General features: G+C 40.9%; 1 protein-coding gene across 1 annotated transcript in view; it reads left to right on the forward strand.

The window, feature by feature from the left end:
- The window catches only part of LOC126285431 (cubilin-like), a 1,398,426-nt gene that overhangs the window by 1,135,700 nt on the left and 247,855 nt on the right, over positions 1–14,871 (forward strand). The window lies entirely within an intron of this gene.

A 14,871-nucleotide genomic window follows, 5' to 3' on the forward strand; every position in this document is an offset into this window, starting at 1 on the left:
GGACTGGAATTTGCTTATAGCTTTCGCAACCAATGGTTGCTTCTTCAGGAAGGAGAGGGAAAGACGAAAGGATGTGGGTTTTAAGGGAGAGGGTAAGGAGTCATTCCAATCCCGGGAGTGGAAAGACTTCCCTTAGGGGGAAAAAAAGGACAGGTGTACACTCGCACCAACACCCTCCCGACCTGGTACAGAAGCAGATAACCAGAGCCACTTCCTCATCCCCTCCAACCCAGAACCTCTCATAGAAGAACCCCAAAAGTGCCCCACCTGTGACAGAATACTTCCCGGGACTGGATCAGACCTTGAATGTGGCTCTCCAGCAGGGATACGACTTCCTAAAATCCTGCCCCGAAATGAGATCCATCCTTCATGAAATCCTCCCCACTCCACCAAGAGTGTCTTTCCACTGTCCACCTAACCTTTGTAACCTCTTGGTTCATCCCTATGAAATCCCCAAACCACCTTCCCTACCCTCTGGCTCCTACCCTTGCAACCGCCCCCGGTGTAAAACCTGTCCTATGCACCCTCCAACCACCACCTACTCCAGTCCTGTAACCCGGAAGGTGTACACGATCAAAGGGAGAGCCATGTGTGAAAGCACGCACGTGATTTACCAACTGACCTGCCTGCACTGTGACGCTTTCTATGTGGGAATGACCAGCAACAAAGTGTCCATTCGCATGAATGGACACAGGCAGACAGTGTTTGTTGGTAATGAGGATCACCCTGTGGCTAAACATGCCTTGGTGCACGGCCAGCACATCTTGGCACAGTGTTACACCATCCAAGTTATCTGGATACTTCCCACCAACACCAGCCTATCCGAACTCCGGAGATGGGAACTCGCCCTTCAGGATATCCTCTCTTCTCGATATCCGCCAGGCCTCAACCTCCGCTAATTTCAAGTTGCCGCCGCTCATACCTCACCTGTCTTTCAACAACTTCTTTGCCTCTGTACTTTCACCTCGACTGACATCTCTGCCCTTACTCTTTGCCTTTAAATATGTCTGCTTTTGTCTGTGTATGGGCGGATGGATATGTGTGTGTGTGTGTGTGTGTGTGTGTGTGTGTGCACGAGTGTACACCTGTCCTTTTTTCCCCCTATGGGAAGTCTTTCCGCTCCCGGGATTGGAATGATTCCTTACCCTCTCCCTTAAAACCCACATCCTTTCGTCTTTCCCTCTCCTTCCTGAAGAAGCAACCATTGGTTGCGAAAGCTAGAATTCTGTGTGTGTGTTTGTGTGTTTTGTTCATTGTGCCTGTCTACCAGCGCTTTCCCGCTTGGTAAGTCTTGGAATCTTTGTTTTTAATAAGTTTATATATTGTTAGATATTCTGTGTACAGTTCAGAGTTATCTTTATTGCTTTGGAATGCTTATTGTTCAATACAACCCTGGCTAATAAATGATGTATCGTCACCTTAATTCACTAGCTTTTCATTTTGCAGCTGTGTTATGCCATTAATACAGACAAGAAACCAAAATGGCCCAAGAATACTTCGCTGGGGTACTCCACACTTGAGAGTTTTGCATTTTGATGTTACTGTTAGGATTTTACTTTCATTCTTATAAGTAGTACACATTCTTCTTTTTCAGAAATGCAAACCTAAGGAATTTAGTGCTACTACTGTAAGTTTCTAATTTGGATAATAGTACTCCATGATCGACAGGTTCAGAGAGCTTAGACATATCTAGAAAAGCCCAATGCCCTTTTTTCCCTTCATGTAGTCTGCTAAACAGTTCATGCAGAGAAAGCTGGTACTGCTACTATTGTGAATCAGCCATTGAACTCTGGCATGTTATACTCACATGCGTGTTGTGATACTGGCTCTCAACTGCATGTTTTGTCACTAGGTGCTCCTAACCACAGTTTGATGGCGACTGTTCATTGTGATAGATAACTGTGCAGATATTGCAGTAGAGCTGTAAAATGACATGGTTGCTTTCCCAGGTTGCCCTGCCTCTTGTAGGATAGGATAAGCCAGTGACAGAACTGGAGTAGATTTTGCCAAGAGGGTAACTGGGCAGGATATGCACCTGTGTATACCTCAGGAATGTGACCCCTGTGACAAGCAGCTAGGAGTGGGAGTGGCATAGGGATGGATCAGGATGTTGTGTAGATTGGGTGGTTGGCAGACTAGCACTTTAGGGGGAGTGGGAAAGATCATAGGTAGGACATTCCTAATTTCAGGACATTATAGTAGTCAAAAGAACTGGAGAAGGACATGATTTAATTATTCTGGTCCTAAGTGGTATTGAGTGAGGAGGCTGGCACTCTTTTTCTGCTGGTTCTTTGGGATAGTGGAAGGATTAGGGGTGTGTGAGGACATGGCAAGGTAAATCTAATCAAGGATGTATGCATTAATGTGCAACTATATTCAAGCTGATCTGACATCAGGGTCAATGAGAACAAAAAGTAAATCTGTGAAAGGACCTGCCAAAACCTCACTCCTTCCCAGTCCCTGTGTGTTTATAGGGTGTAGGTTTTCTTTTAATATATTTCGTACAGGCACAATTGGACACTGCTGTGCTGCAGTGTATTACCACATCACTTCATGGCCTGGAGAGTTTTAACCTGCAGTGTCCTGGTCCCCCTATGCCACTCCCATTCCCAACAGCTTGCCACAGGGATCACATTTCTGTGGAAGACCCAGATGCAACACCTGTCCTTTCACCTACCCAGCACACCCTTTTCCAGCCCTGTCAAGTCCCATTTACACTGAAGTGAACACACAAAAAAAGGGGGCAGGCAACATTGAATGAGAATTCTCTGTTGTGTACAGGCTAGGTGTCAATGTGCAAAAGGAATTCAGTCATGCATGGATCACATTCACTTGTGATCCACTGCTTGTCGATTTTTGAGAGAACCATCAAAGGAAGTTCACATCCTCTCCACCCTAGCAGTACATGAAGCTTTTGTCAGCTATCTTGTCAACTTTTGTTGTTGTTGAGATGAGTTGCACAATCAGTAGAGTAGATGAAGAGAATGTAATGTTGCTGATAAAAGAATATGGATATCATACATGCTTGTGTGATTGAAGAGATACATAAATCTTCTGAAATTTTCCTTTCATATTTCTTCTTCTAATAATTGTGCAGCCAGATCCTGTCGACATTCTGCCATGATACTTCAGTCTAGAGACATTTGTCCATCTTCAGATGAGTAGCCAATTACTGAGGAGCCCAGGTGCATTCATGGTATTTATGACAAATCTCGTTCATGCGAAATGTGCTGTCACCTTTCAGCTCATGCATCAGATGATGGCACACCAAGTTGTGTGTGCTGCCCTCGGTGGTGGAAGTGAGGGATGGTCTAATCACTGAGTATCAAATGACCATGTTGATTCCACTGTTACTGGATAATTTTAATTATAGGATTCCAGTTTTTATCCAGTTGAAAACCAGTGTCACAATTTATAACTTTATCGGCAAGACATATTTCCACTCGTTCTTTGATTACTTAATCCCAAATACTGGAAACCACAGCTAAAACTTTCATTCTGTTGTATTCAGTTGAGTTTCCCATGGGAATAGTATTCTGCTACTGCTGATTTTAACAGTTGCCGAAGAGAGGTGTATCTTCCGTGTTCTGTACAATGCTCATGGACAGTTCATGATGTCTGCCCTATATATGCAGTATCACATTCACAGGGAATTTTGTAAATTCCCATTTTTTTCAGTTGTAAGTTATCTTTAATTGATTCAATCAGGCCAAGACCTTCCCAGGTGGAAGGAAGATAACCTCGATTTTATTTTTCCTAAACAATCTTCCTATTTTAGATGACACATTCCCAGCATATGGAAGGAATGCAATGATTTGTAGTTGTCATCAATGTCCTCAGTTCATTGCTTCTTGTTAGTATAGCTGTGCTTGGCCTCCCTTATTTGGTATGAAATGTATCCATTCTCATTAAAAACCTCCTCCGTGTGTTCTGATACTGTGTGGAGGTTTTCATCATCTGATGTTACATGTGCCCAATGTATTAAGGTACGAAGAACACTGGTGGTTTGTGTGGGGTGAGGGCAGCTAAATGCCTGGAGACATAGGTCTGTGTGGATGGGTTTTCTGTACACCTAATGTCCCAATGCTCCATCATTATTACAGTGAACTAGCATGTATAGAAATGGTAAAACTTTGCTCCTACACCTTCTGCACCTCCATTAATGGGTTCCATCACTTCTGTTGAGGAAGCCATTAGACCATTCCTTGTTGATTCTGCAGGCAAAGTTCAATGAGAATCTTTCTGAATGCAGTTGAAATGTGCACCCCAATGGAGTAGCATCTCACCAACTGAAAGAGCTGCTATCTGCAGCCTCCAAGACGATACTAGCAGTCATACTCCCTGCAAATAAGGGAAAAGCAACAGTTATTTTGACAAGGGCCCAATGAGTTGTATGTCAAGAAAAACTGGTACATTTTTGCTTATCAAGAGGCCTAGACCACATAATGAACTCCCTCCAAGACTATATGGTCTTCCCAAGATTGATAAGGATGATGTCCCACTACGATTAATTATGAATAATTATGGTGCCTTGATCTATTCTACTGCAAAAAACCTGGCCCCTCTTCTAAAGCCATTTGTGGGTAAGTGTTGCCACCATATACATAATTCTGCAGATTTTGTCAGTTGCGTGAAGACAGTTAAGCTTAGCAGCTTGGATTTACTAGTAAGATTTGATGTGGTCTCACTTTTTACCAAAGTGCCTTTAATGGACACATTACATCTTATTGGTAAATTATTCAGTGCTGACATGACTGCCTTGTTTGGACGTACTCTCTCCGCCCCCTACTTCTTATTTATTAGCGAATTCTTTGGACAAACAGACAGTTTGTGGAGCTGTTTGTCCCCTGTGATGGCTAATCTGTTTGTGGAGGACTTTGAAGAGAAAGCACTTGGGTCAGTTGTTTTAAAGGCCATAGTTTTCTAGCATTATCTAGATGATACTTCTGTTGTGTGGCTGCATTGCAGACAAGAACTGGAGAAATTCCTTTGTCACTTAAACTCATTACAAGAGAACATTAAGTGTACAATGTAGATGGGGAAAGGTGGGACTATACCCTTTCTAGACATACGGGTATGCCATATTGATGATGGATCATTGGGACATTCTGTGTACAGGAACCCCATGCACACAAAATCTGTATCGCCAGGCATTTAGATGCCATCACCTTGCACAAACTGCCAGTGTTCTCAGTACCTTAATACATCGGGCACAAGTCATATCAGACAACAAAAACAATGCTGAATTAGAATAATTGGAGAAGGCTTTTAAGCAGAATGGCTACACTTCACACCAAATAGGAAAAGGCATGCACAGCTATAATAACATGAAGTAACACATGATGACACTGATGGTGACTATAAATCAATTGCAGTCCTTCCATATTCTGGGAATTTGGCAGACTGGTTATGAAAAATAAAATAGAGGTTGTCTTGCGTCCACCAGTGAAGATCTTCAACCTAAAGACAATTTACAACTGAAACAACCGAGCATTTACACAATTGACTGTGACTGTGCTGCTGCATGTATAGGCCAGATGATACAAACTGTCCAGGAGCATTGTACAGAACCCGAAAGATATACCTGTCTTTGGCAACAGTTAAAATCAGCAGTAGCAGAACACTGTAATGCCATGGGACAGTCAATGGAATACAATAGAACAAAAATTTTAATTCTGGACAACAGCTTTCAACTGGATAAAAAAACGGTCTCCTATAATTAAAATTATCCAGTCACAGTCAAATCTCTGTGATCATTTGATACTCAGTGATCAGTTCATCTAAACATCCATCACTGAGAACAGCACTCTCAATTCAGCTGTCCTGTGCATGTCATCACCTGATGTATGCACCGAAAGGTACCAGCACATTTCAAATGTGCAAGATTTGACATAAATACCACAAATATATTTGGACTCTTCAGTAGTTGTCTACTCACACGAGGATGGCCAGACATCTCTGGGCAAAAATATCATGGCAGAATGTTGATGGGATCTGGCTGCACACCCAAAAATTACTATAAGAAAATATGCATATTTGGTAAATTAGTGCCGAAGCACTCAGAGGTCCTTTGTGATTGCATCAGAGGGAATGGTGTGAATAAGCAGAAGCTTTGTAATTTTTCTCTTTCAAAGGAAAGCACACTAAATTTCTATGAAAGTAAGCAAGCATGAAAATGTATTTATTATATTAAAAATATAAAAAAGGTCTGATCATTGTCATTACTTACATTCATGCTATGTGTAATTTCATGGCTGATGGCCATTAGCAATTTCTGATGATAAATAAAAATTGTTTGCCCAGGGCCACACTGTCTGCCCTCTAATGACCTATGTAGCATATTTTATTAAGTAGCCAAGATGTATATTTCTATTTCATTAATCATATTTTATTGATGTTACATTCCTTTTATGTTCCTTAATAAAATAATGGAAGTGCTATGCATATGTTGCTGCAGACATCAAAAACTATATGACATATATTAGCTATTGCAATATGAAATGATCACTAATGTAAATGTCTCTGGATGCAAGTAACTAGAGTGTTAATGCTTGCCATCTTTTAGGATATGTTGCTCACTGGTAATTAACGTCGTGCTTTTAAATTTCCTCCTCAGTCCTAATGGGAAGCCAGCAACAAGTGTCAGCCTATATATGTGCATCTCCTTGGACTTGTGCAAAGGAAAGCAGGAACTGCAATTCAGTGTTACTTTCACACATTTCACATTTATGTACATTTTGCAACACTTTATCAGAATAAACTATGCTAAAAGTAATAAGTTTTGAAGAGATTTTTAATGGACTGTACCACTACAACTTCAAATTTTCATAATAAGCAAGTATAGATACAAAAACCATAGAATATGGCATATTGCTTTTGCAGACACAGAAATCAACATGTCAGCTGCTCGGTTATGTTGTGTTCTCTTCCATTTGCTCCATTGTAAACATCTATTCATAGGTACAACTATGGATCTTACACATTAGCAAATCCTCGTACATTGTTCATGTAACAGCACATTTTCTTGTGTTCACTTGTGATTGCTTTGATGTAAAAGGGGCTTCATAGGCTTATCCTGTCCCATGCCACCTTTGAAAGCAGCTGTGTCACATACAAATTCTGCTGCAATTTCTGCACAGCTTTTTGTGTGAGCATAGCTACCAACAAGCTGTCCACCGGAATGATCAGTCACCACTAAACTGTTGACAGGGTTGACAGTTATTTGTGCAACATACAACTGGAAACAAAATGCTTGACTTCTGTGCCTGCTTCACTGCTTGTGTCATTTACATCCTTCCCTCCAGCACCAAATTTTCTGAACTATTCACGTGGGAATCATTTGTGGATCACATCCTTTGCTCCAATAGTCCTCCTGGTCTCAATCTTTCCTATACCACTGCACCCACTCACACTATCTGACAGTCTCCATTTCCTCTCTCCTGTTACCCCTTCCCATTCCATGCCATCATATCATCATATTGTGCCCTAGTGCCCCACATAAACTCACCAGCTCTTGTGCCTGTGTGTCAGATTCCGTCTTGTACATTAGCTGACACCACTGCCCCTCTGGACCTGCATTCCCCACTATTCAATGTGTGGTCTCCTTTACTCCTAAATTGTTTATTTGTAATTTTAACATTTACACTCCTGGAAATGGAAAAAAGAACACATTGACACCGGTGTTTCAGACCCACCATACTTGCTCCGGACACTGCAAGAGGGTTGTACAAGCAATGATCACACGCACAGCACAGCGGACACACCAGGAACCGCGGTGTTGGCCGTCGAATGGCGCTAGCTGCGCAGCATTTGTGCATCGCCGCCGTCAGTGTCAGCCAGTTTGCCGTGGCATACGGAGCTCCATCGCAGTCGTTAACACTGGTAGCATGCCGCGACATCGTGGACGTGAACCGTATGTTCAGTTGATGGACTTTGAGCGAGGGCGTATAGTGGGCATGCGGGAGGCCGGGTGGACGTACCGCCGAATTGCTCAACACGTGGGGCGTGAGGTTGCCACAGTACATCGATGTTGTCGCCAGTGGTCGGCGGAAGGTGCACGTGCTCGTCAACCTGGGACCGGACCGCTGTGACGCACGGATGCACGCCAAGACCGTAGGATCCTACGCAGTGCCGTAGGAGACCGTACCGCCACTTCCCAGCAAATTAGGGACACTGTTGCTCCTGGGGTATCAGCGAGGACCATTCGCAACCATCTCCATGAAGCTGGGCTACGGTCCCGCACACCGTTAGGCCATCTTCCGCTCACGCCCCAACATCGTGCAGCCCGCCTCCAGTGGTGTCGCGACAGGCGTGAATGGAGGGACGAATGGAGACGTGTCGTCTTCAGCGATGAGAGTCGCTACTGCCTTGGTGCCAATGATGGTCGTATGCGTGTTTGGCGCCGTGCAGGTGAGCGCCACAATCAGGACTGCATACGACCGAGGCACACAGGGCCAACACCCGGCATCATGGTGTGGGCAGCGATCTCCTACACTGGCCGTACACCTCTGGTGATCGTCGAGGGGACACTGAATAGTGCACGGTACATCCAAACCGTCATCGAACCCATCGTTCTACCATTCCTAGACCGGCAAGGGAACTTGCTGTTCCAACAGGACAATGCATGTTCGCATGTATCCCGTGCCCCCCAACGTGCTCTGGAAGGTGTAAGTCAACTACCCTGGCCAGCAAGATCTCCGGATCTGTCCCCCATTGAGCATGTTTGGGACTGGATGAAGCGTAGTCTCACGCGGTCTGCACGTCCAGAACGAACGCTGGTCCAACTGAGGCGCCAGGTGGAAATGGCATGGCAAGCCATTCCACAGGACTACATCCAGCATCTCTACGATCGTCTCCATGGGAGAATAGCAGCCTGCATTGCTGCGAAAGGTGGATATACACTGTACTAGTGCCGACATTGTGCATGCTCTGTTGCCTGTGTCTATGTGCCTGTGGTTCTGTCAGTGAGATCATGTGATGTATCTGACCCCAGGAATGTGTCAATAAAGTTTCCCCTTCCTGGGACAATGAATTCACGGTGTTCTTATTTCAATTTCCAGGAGTGTATAATACGTTATTAGAAAAGATAACTGTTTCATGTTTCAGATTATTGTAAAATGTGTTGAAAATGTTATCAACTTGTTCTAGGCACAATATTTTCTGTTTTTGTACCCTATGAGATCCTGAAGTATGTTTACATCTTGGAGTAACTGGCATACTTTGCACTTCTGTATTTCACATCATTTCATGTTACAGTACACTGTTGACACACCATATCTTTGACGCATTCGAGAATGAATAATCACAGAGAGTTAAATGTAAATGCTGTGCCTATCCACCCATATGCAAAAACTTGTTTTAAGGAATGCATAGCTACCGAGGAAAACTGTGCTGGTTACCAATCTTGCTGCCCACTTTAGCAGCTTTTCAGGTTTTTGTTGGAGATATAGAGATTACTATTCACTGTTCACACAAGAAGGTTCTGTAACATTGTCATGGATGAGTACACACCAAGTGTATATGGTTCATATGTGCTGTTTGTCTTGCTGAGCTTACTATTGAAGGTTATCTTCTGACTAACAGTGAGCTATGTGGATTTTATCCTGACTTTGGATATGAAAATGACTTCATCAGTCCACAGTCTGATAATCAAGTTGTTCACGTGCCTATTTAAAAAACAGGTGAAGGAGACAGTTCTTGTCCGGAAATCTATTCACTTAATGTGTGATGAACCTACATATGATATGTACTTAAACAACTATTAGTAGAATTCTCCAGACACATTTGTTCTCACCCTTGTATCCTATGCTATTCTTTTTGAAAAAAGTTTCAATTGAGACCTATTTCACCAAGAACATCTACACTTCTGTTGCCTCTATCATATATTGTGAATTTCTGTAACAGCCGGCTATTGAACACTACATCTCCCAATGCCATTGCAATTCCAAACCCACTATCTCTTTCCTTATACATCTTACCAATTATATACTCATATACAACTACATCTCGTATAAGGGGAGGATATACAAACAAATCTGTGGCAATGCAATGGGCACCTGCATGCCACACTCAGACCCCAAATCCCTTGTCTGGTTCAGGTTCACTGAGTTGTTTGCACCTGTCCACTATTGTGGATCCAAGTAGCCATTTGTCAACATTGACCTGCAAGGATAGCTTTGGTATCCCTCTGCCTACAACCATTCTGGTTATAGGTAGTTCTGGCAATATTTTCCTAGTACAGAGTGGTGCACATAAAACTGGCCCCTGCACTGAAAGGAATATGAATGAAGAAAATCAATGTACATCATCACTTTCTTACCTTTTTATTGTACAGTTTCATTATTAACTTTGTAATCAACAGTTTAAGTAACAGATTTATTTTTATTAGTTTAATAAGCATATTTTAGAAAGGAATTTAAAGTCTCCATTCAAAATGTTCTCTGCCTACATCCAACCATAGTTGTACATGTCGAAGCATGTTAAGGAAAACTCTTTTCAGTACTCTTTAAGAAATGTTCAAAATTTCTTCACATATGTGGTTTTTTAATGTGTCAAGTGTTGTAGGACTGTTGGGGTAGACTCTATCCTTTACAAATCCCCAGAGGTAAAAGTCAGATGGCGAGAAGTTGGGAGAACGTGGTGGCCACAAACCCTTACTAATGGTCCTCTCTTATCTAAAATCAGTATGTATGCAAGCTAAGGACAAATCCGATATATGAGAAGTTGCCTCATCTTGCTGGAAATATGCACAACATATTTGTTTGGAGTTAACAGAGCTGAAAATTCACTGTAGAGTTGCAAGTAAGCATGTGTGTTGACAGTTTCATTGAAGAACAATGGCCCAGTAATTCTGTTACCAGGTACAGCACACCATACATCAATTTTTATATCATGTTGTCTTTTTCAGTATGCCATGGGGATTCTCTTTAGCCCAGTGTCTTGTGCTTTGTGAATTAATGTAACCCAACAGATGAAACCAAGCATCATCCATCGAAAAAAGGAGGGACGGATCAAGATGTCCCCCAGTGACATTTTACAGCCACCATTTACAGTAATGTGTACACTTGCCCTTGTCCACTCCTTTTATTTGCTGAACAACACTCACATGATAAGGTTTTATTTTTAAGTCATGAAGGATGTATGCCATGGGGATTCTCTTTAGCCCAGTGTCTTGTGCTTTGTGAATTAATGTAACCCAACAGATGAAACCAAGCATCATCCATCGAAAAAAGGAGGGACGGATCAAGATGTCCCCCAGTGACATTTTACAGCCACCATTTACAGTAATGTGTACACTTGCCCTTGTCCACTCCTTTTATTTGCTGAACAACACTCACATGATAAGGTTTTATTTTTAAGTCATGAAGGATGTGTTGACATGACCTGCGAGTTATTCCAGACTGCTGTGATAATCATCGTGTTGACTTGTAAGGACTTCTGTCAATGTGTGCCATCATGTTTGCAACAACTTCAGGTTTACGTACAGTCGGTGCCTTATTTCTCTTTGAATTAACAACACTGCCTATCAAACGCCACTTTCTCATTAGATCCTGAATTGTTGATTTTGCAGGAATATTACTTTCAGGAAACATTTCATGAAAAGTGTCACGAACAATTTTAATGGATTCGGACCGCACATAATCTTCAACAATGAACACACATTCTTCAATGGAGTAAGGCATGACAATGAAGTACATGGTTTATAATGACTACTTTCCATATGAACTACTCACAGGCAACTACTGTTGGAAGGTAGCTAAGAAATTGACAAGCTAGTAAAGCCACTCACGCGCGTTCACATTCTGGTTCACTCCAGTTTTAGGTGCACCACTGTGTATAAGCATAACAAGTGCCCCCTCATTAGAATAAACCATTATTGAACAAATAAGATAAATGAACTGAAGACCACAACAGAAATCTTGGATAATGTAGTGCCAAATGCAGCATTAGACATCAGTAATGACACTAATAGTGAGAATATACAAGTTATTTTGTCTAGTTGTAACACCTCTAACTCATTTCACTTAAAAGGTGTGGAGTGAAACAGTATATTCCCAGGAAGAGTTCCCACCAAAATGGTGCAAAATTTTGGGTATGTATATATTAGAAAAATCAGTTTTGAGATTTGCTTTAATTTAATTTTCCCGTCATTACCATGTGGAATTTTGAACTTGAATTCATTTTCTCTGTTTTCTAGCAGACTTCAGGGAATGTAATGTTCATCAATCTATTCGCATTTATCAGTTTGTTTGGAACACATTTCATCAAAAGAAATATGTGTTGCACTGTTCCGAGGAAAGGTACCAGTGTGGCAAATCTGGAGCTCCTTGTATATAGTGTGAACCAAAATGGTCCTATCACACTTTTTGAGCTACATAGGATACTAATTTTCTACTGATGATATCACCTTATTAAGAAAAACATCTGAGCTCTTTTAGCTCAGTGTTCTTCAGTCTAATCACATATTTGTTGCAGTAGTCTACAAACATTAAGTTTGTTTACTGGATAACAGTGCACACCAGTATAAAAAGTATTTACAAAAATAAACTTCCACTTTTACATATCTCACAGGAGCTGAGGTCTTGGTGTTGATAGAGATGTATTACTAAATCGGAGAGCACAGCATGTGAGAAGACATGACATCTCAAAACCAAATATACTTCAATGCTGTTTTTATGTCTTATCTTACACAGTTATTCTCCTGGATTGTCTTGATACCTTTAGAATGAATAAAGAAACACACCAAATGCTTCTATAGATTTCAGATGCACCTCAAATGTTAGACACACAAATTTTAGTTTGCAAATGCATGTGCAACACATAAAGCATTCCTAATATTATAACACCAAAAATTGTGGAATAGTTAAAAATTTATCAACAGTAAAACTACATTACAGTGTTTACTTCTCCCATTTCCTTTAACCTTTCTCCACTTATATTTACTTCTACAAAATCCTGATAGCAGATGCCACAATATTGGTTCCTGTTGTCATAGCTCCTTCAGTGACAGCTCTCTTCTGAAAACTACATAGCTATGTATTTAAACTAAAAGCTACACAGATTTATCACAAACACATCTTTACAAATTTCTTCCCCAAGTGACATCTGTGAACACACTGCTCCTCCATTTATGTTCATTGGAAAACCTGACAGAGAGCAAAGCACCTTATGTAGAACATGAAACTTTCATGGTGCATACTTTATATTATTTGTGACATAGTTTTTTTTTTTTTAATTCATTGTCCATTGATCTAGTAAACAAAAGAAACACACGGGTATAGAACAAGTCACGTTTAAAAAACAAACTGAGGTATTTTAACCATACATGTGACCAGTAACAAAATACACTACCAATTACAAACTTGACCATTTACTACATTGAAACAACTATAAAAGAATAAATGACCACTTAAATGAACTGTTACTCGCTCATGCATACCACCCTTCCAGGCTAAAAGAGAGAGCTGATATTCTCTCTAGCAACTAGCCTATGAAATCACATAACCATACATGTGAATAGTAACAAAATATGCTACCAATTACAAACTTGACCATTTACTACAGTGAAACAAGGATAAATGACCACTTAAATGAACTGTTATTCTCTCATGCATGCCACCCTCCCAGTCTGAAAGAGAGAGATTATATTCTCTAGCACCTACCTATGAAATCACACAACCGCTTTTTAAAGAACTCTTCTGTGTTTAACATTTCTCATAAAACATAATAACATTGAGTCACCAGATCTCTGATTTATAGTATGCTCATAGAAAGGCTTCTCACAACACGTCATCGAATGACAGATACTAAGTAAGTAGGAGAATACATAATACAGCTTCATTTGTTCCGGGGGCTAGGCCATTGTAATCAGGTCTCTTCTCTGAAGTCTACATCATCCCCAAAGCGTGACTGCAAAGTGTAAATGACCTTTCCATTGCAGGTAAAGAACTCACTCCTTGTCATATCTTGTGTACACAATGTGCTCACATTTTGCCCTTCATGTTTGTACATAAATCCAAAAATGTATGGGCAGTGTGTCATTCTTCCTACACTACTAATTAAAATCAGGTTTCTACATGAACATCTTTCATTGGTATAGCAGGAAGAAGTGAGACATGTTGCTGTATTAAATGACAACAATTACCACTACTTTAGACAGTTCAGTACAATACAAACAAGAGAGAATCACCAGACTTTAAAACATACATGGGCTGTTTAAAATGCTCTAAGTCGAGACATGCCATTCATGAGCTTCAAATATAATGAGAAAAACTGTCTGCTGAATCTTTCACAATCAAACTAAGTGATGTATTGAGAAGATTATGCTCTTGAAAATGTTTACAATAAGGTGAAACTGGGCTAAATTGGAAAGCTTTTCCAAGAAAAACTCTTGCTTCACTGCATGCATTAGAAGCAGCTGGTCTAAAATAAGCAACGATTGTATTACTGCTTTAGTTTGTGCCAGTGCTACTGGTAGCCACTGATTTCCTATGCTCATCATTGGTAAAAGTAAGAAACAGCATTGTTTCAAACGCAATATGCCTGGGATTCCTGTTGCTTACACTTTACAAAAGTGAGCCTGAATGGATAGAACAAAGTTCATGGAATGGATTATGAAAGTTTTTATACCCACTGTAAAAGCTCATTAGTTAAAGAATGACAAAAAGGAGAAACATAACTGCTCCTTGACAATGGACCAGCTCATCCACCATATGATACCTTAAATGAAAAGGACAAGTTCATAAAAGTGGTTTTTCTTCCACCTAATGTAACCTCCTTATTACAGCTCATGGGTCAAGGCATTTTAAGACATTCAAGCAGTATTACGCAAAATAATTGTTGAATAAGTTATTGTTGAAAAATGAAGAGGAG

Source organism: Schistocerca gregaria, chromosome 8 (genome assembly GCF_023897955.1).
Source record: "Schistocerca gregaria isolate iqSchGreg1 chromosome 8, iqSchGreg1.2, whole genome shotgun sequence".
NCBI lineage: Eukaryota > Metazoa > Arthropoda > Insecta > Orthoptera > Acrididae > Schistocerca > Schistocerca gregaria.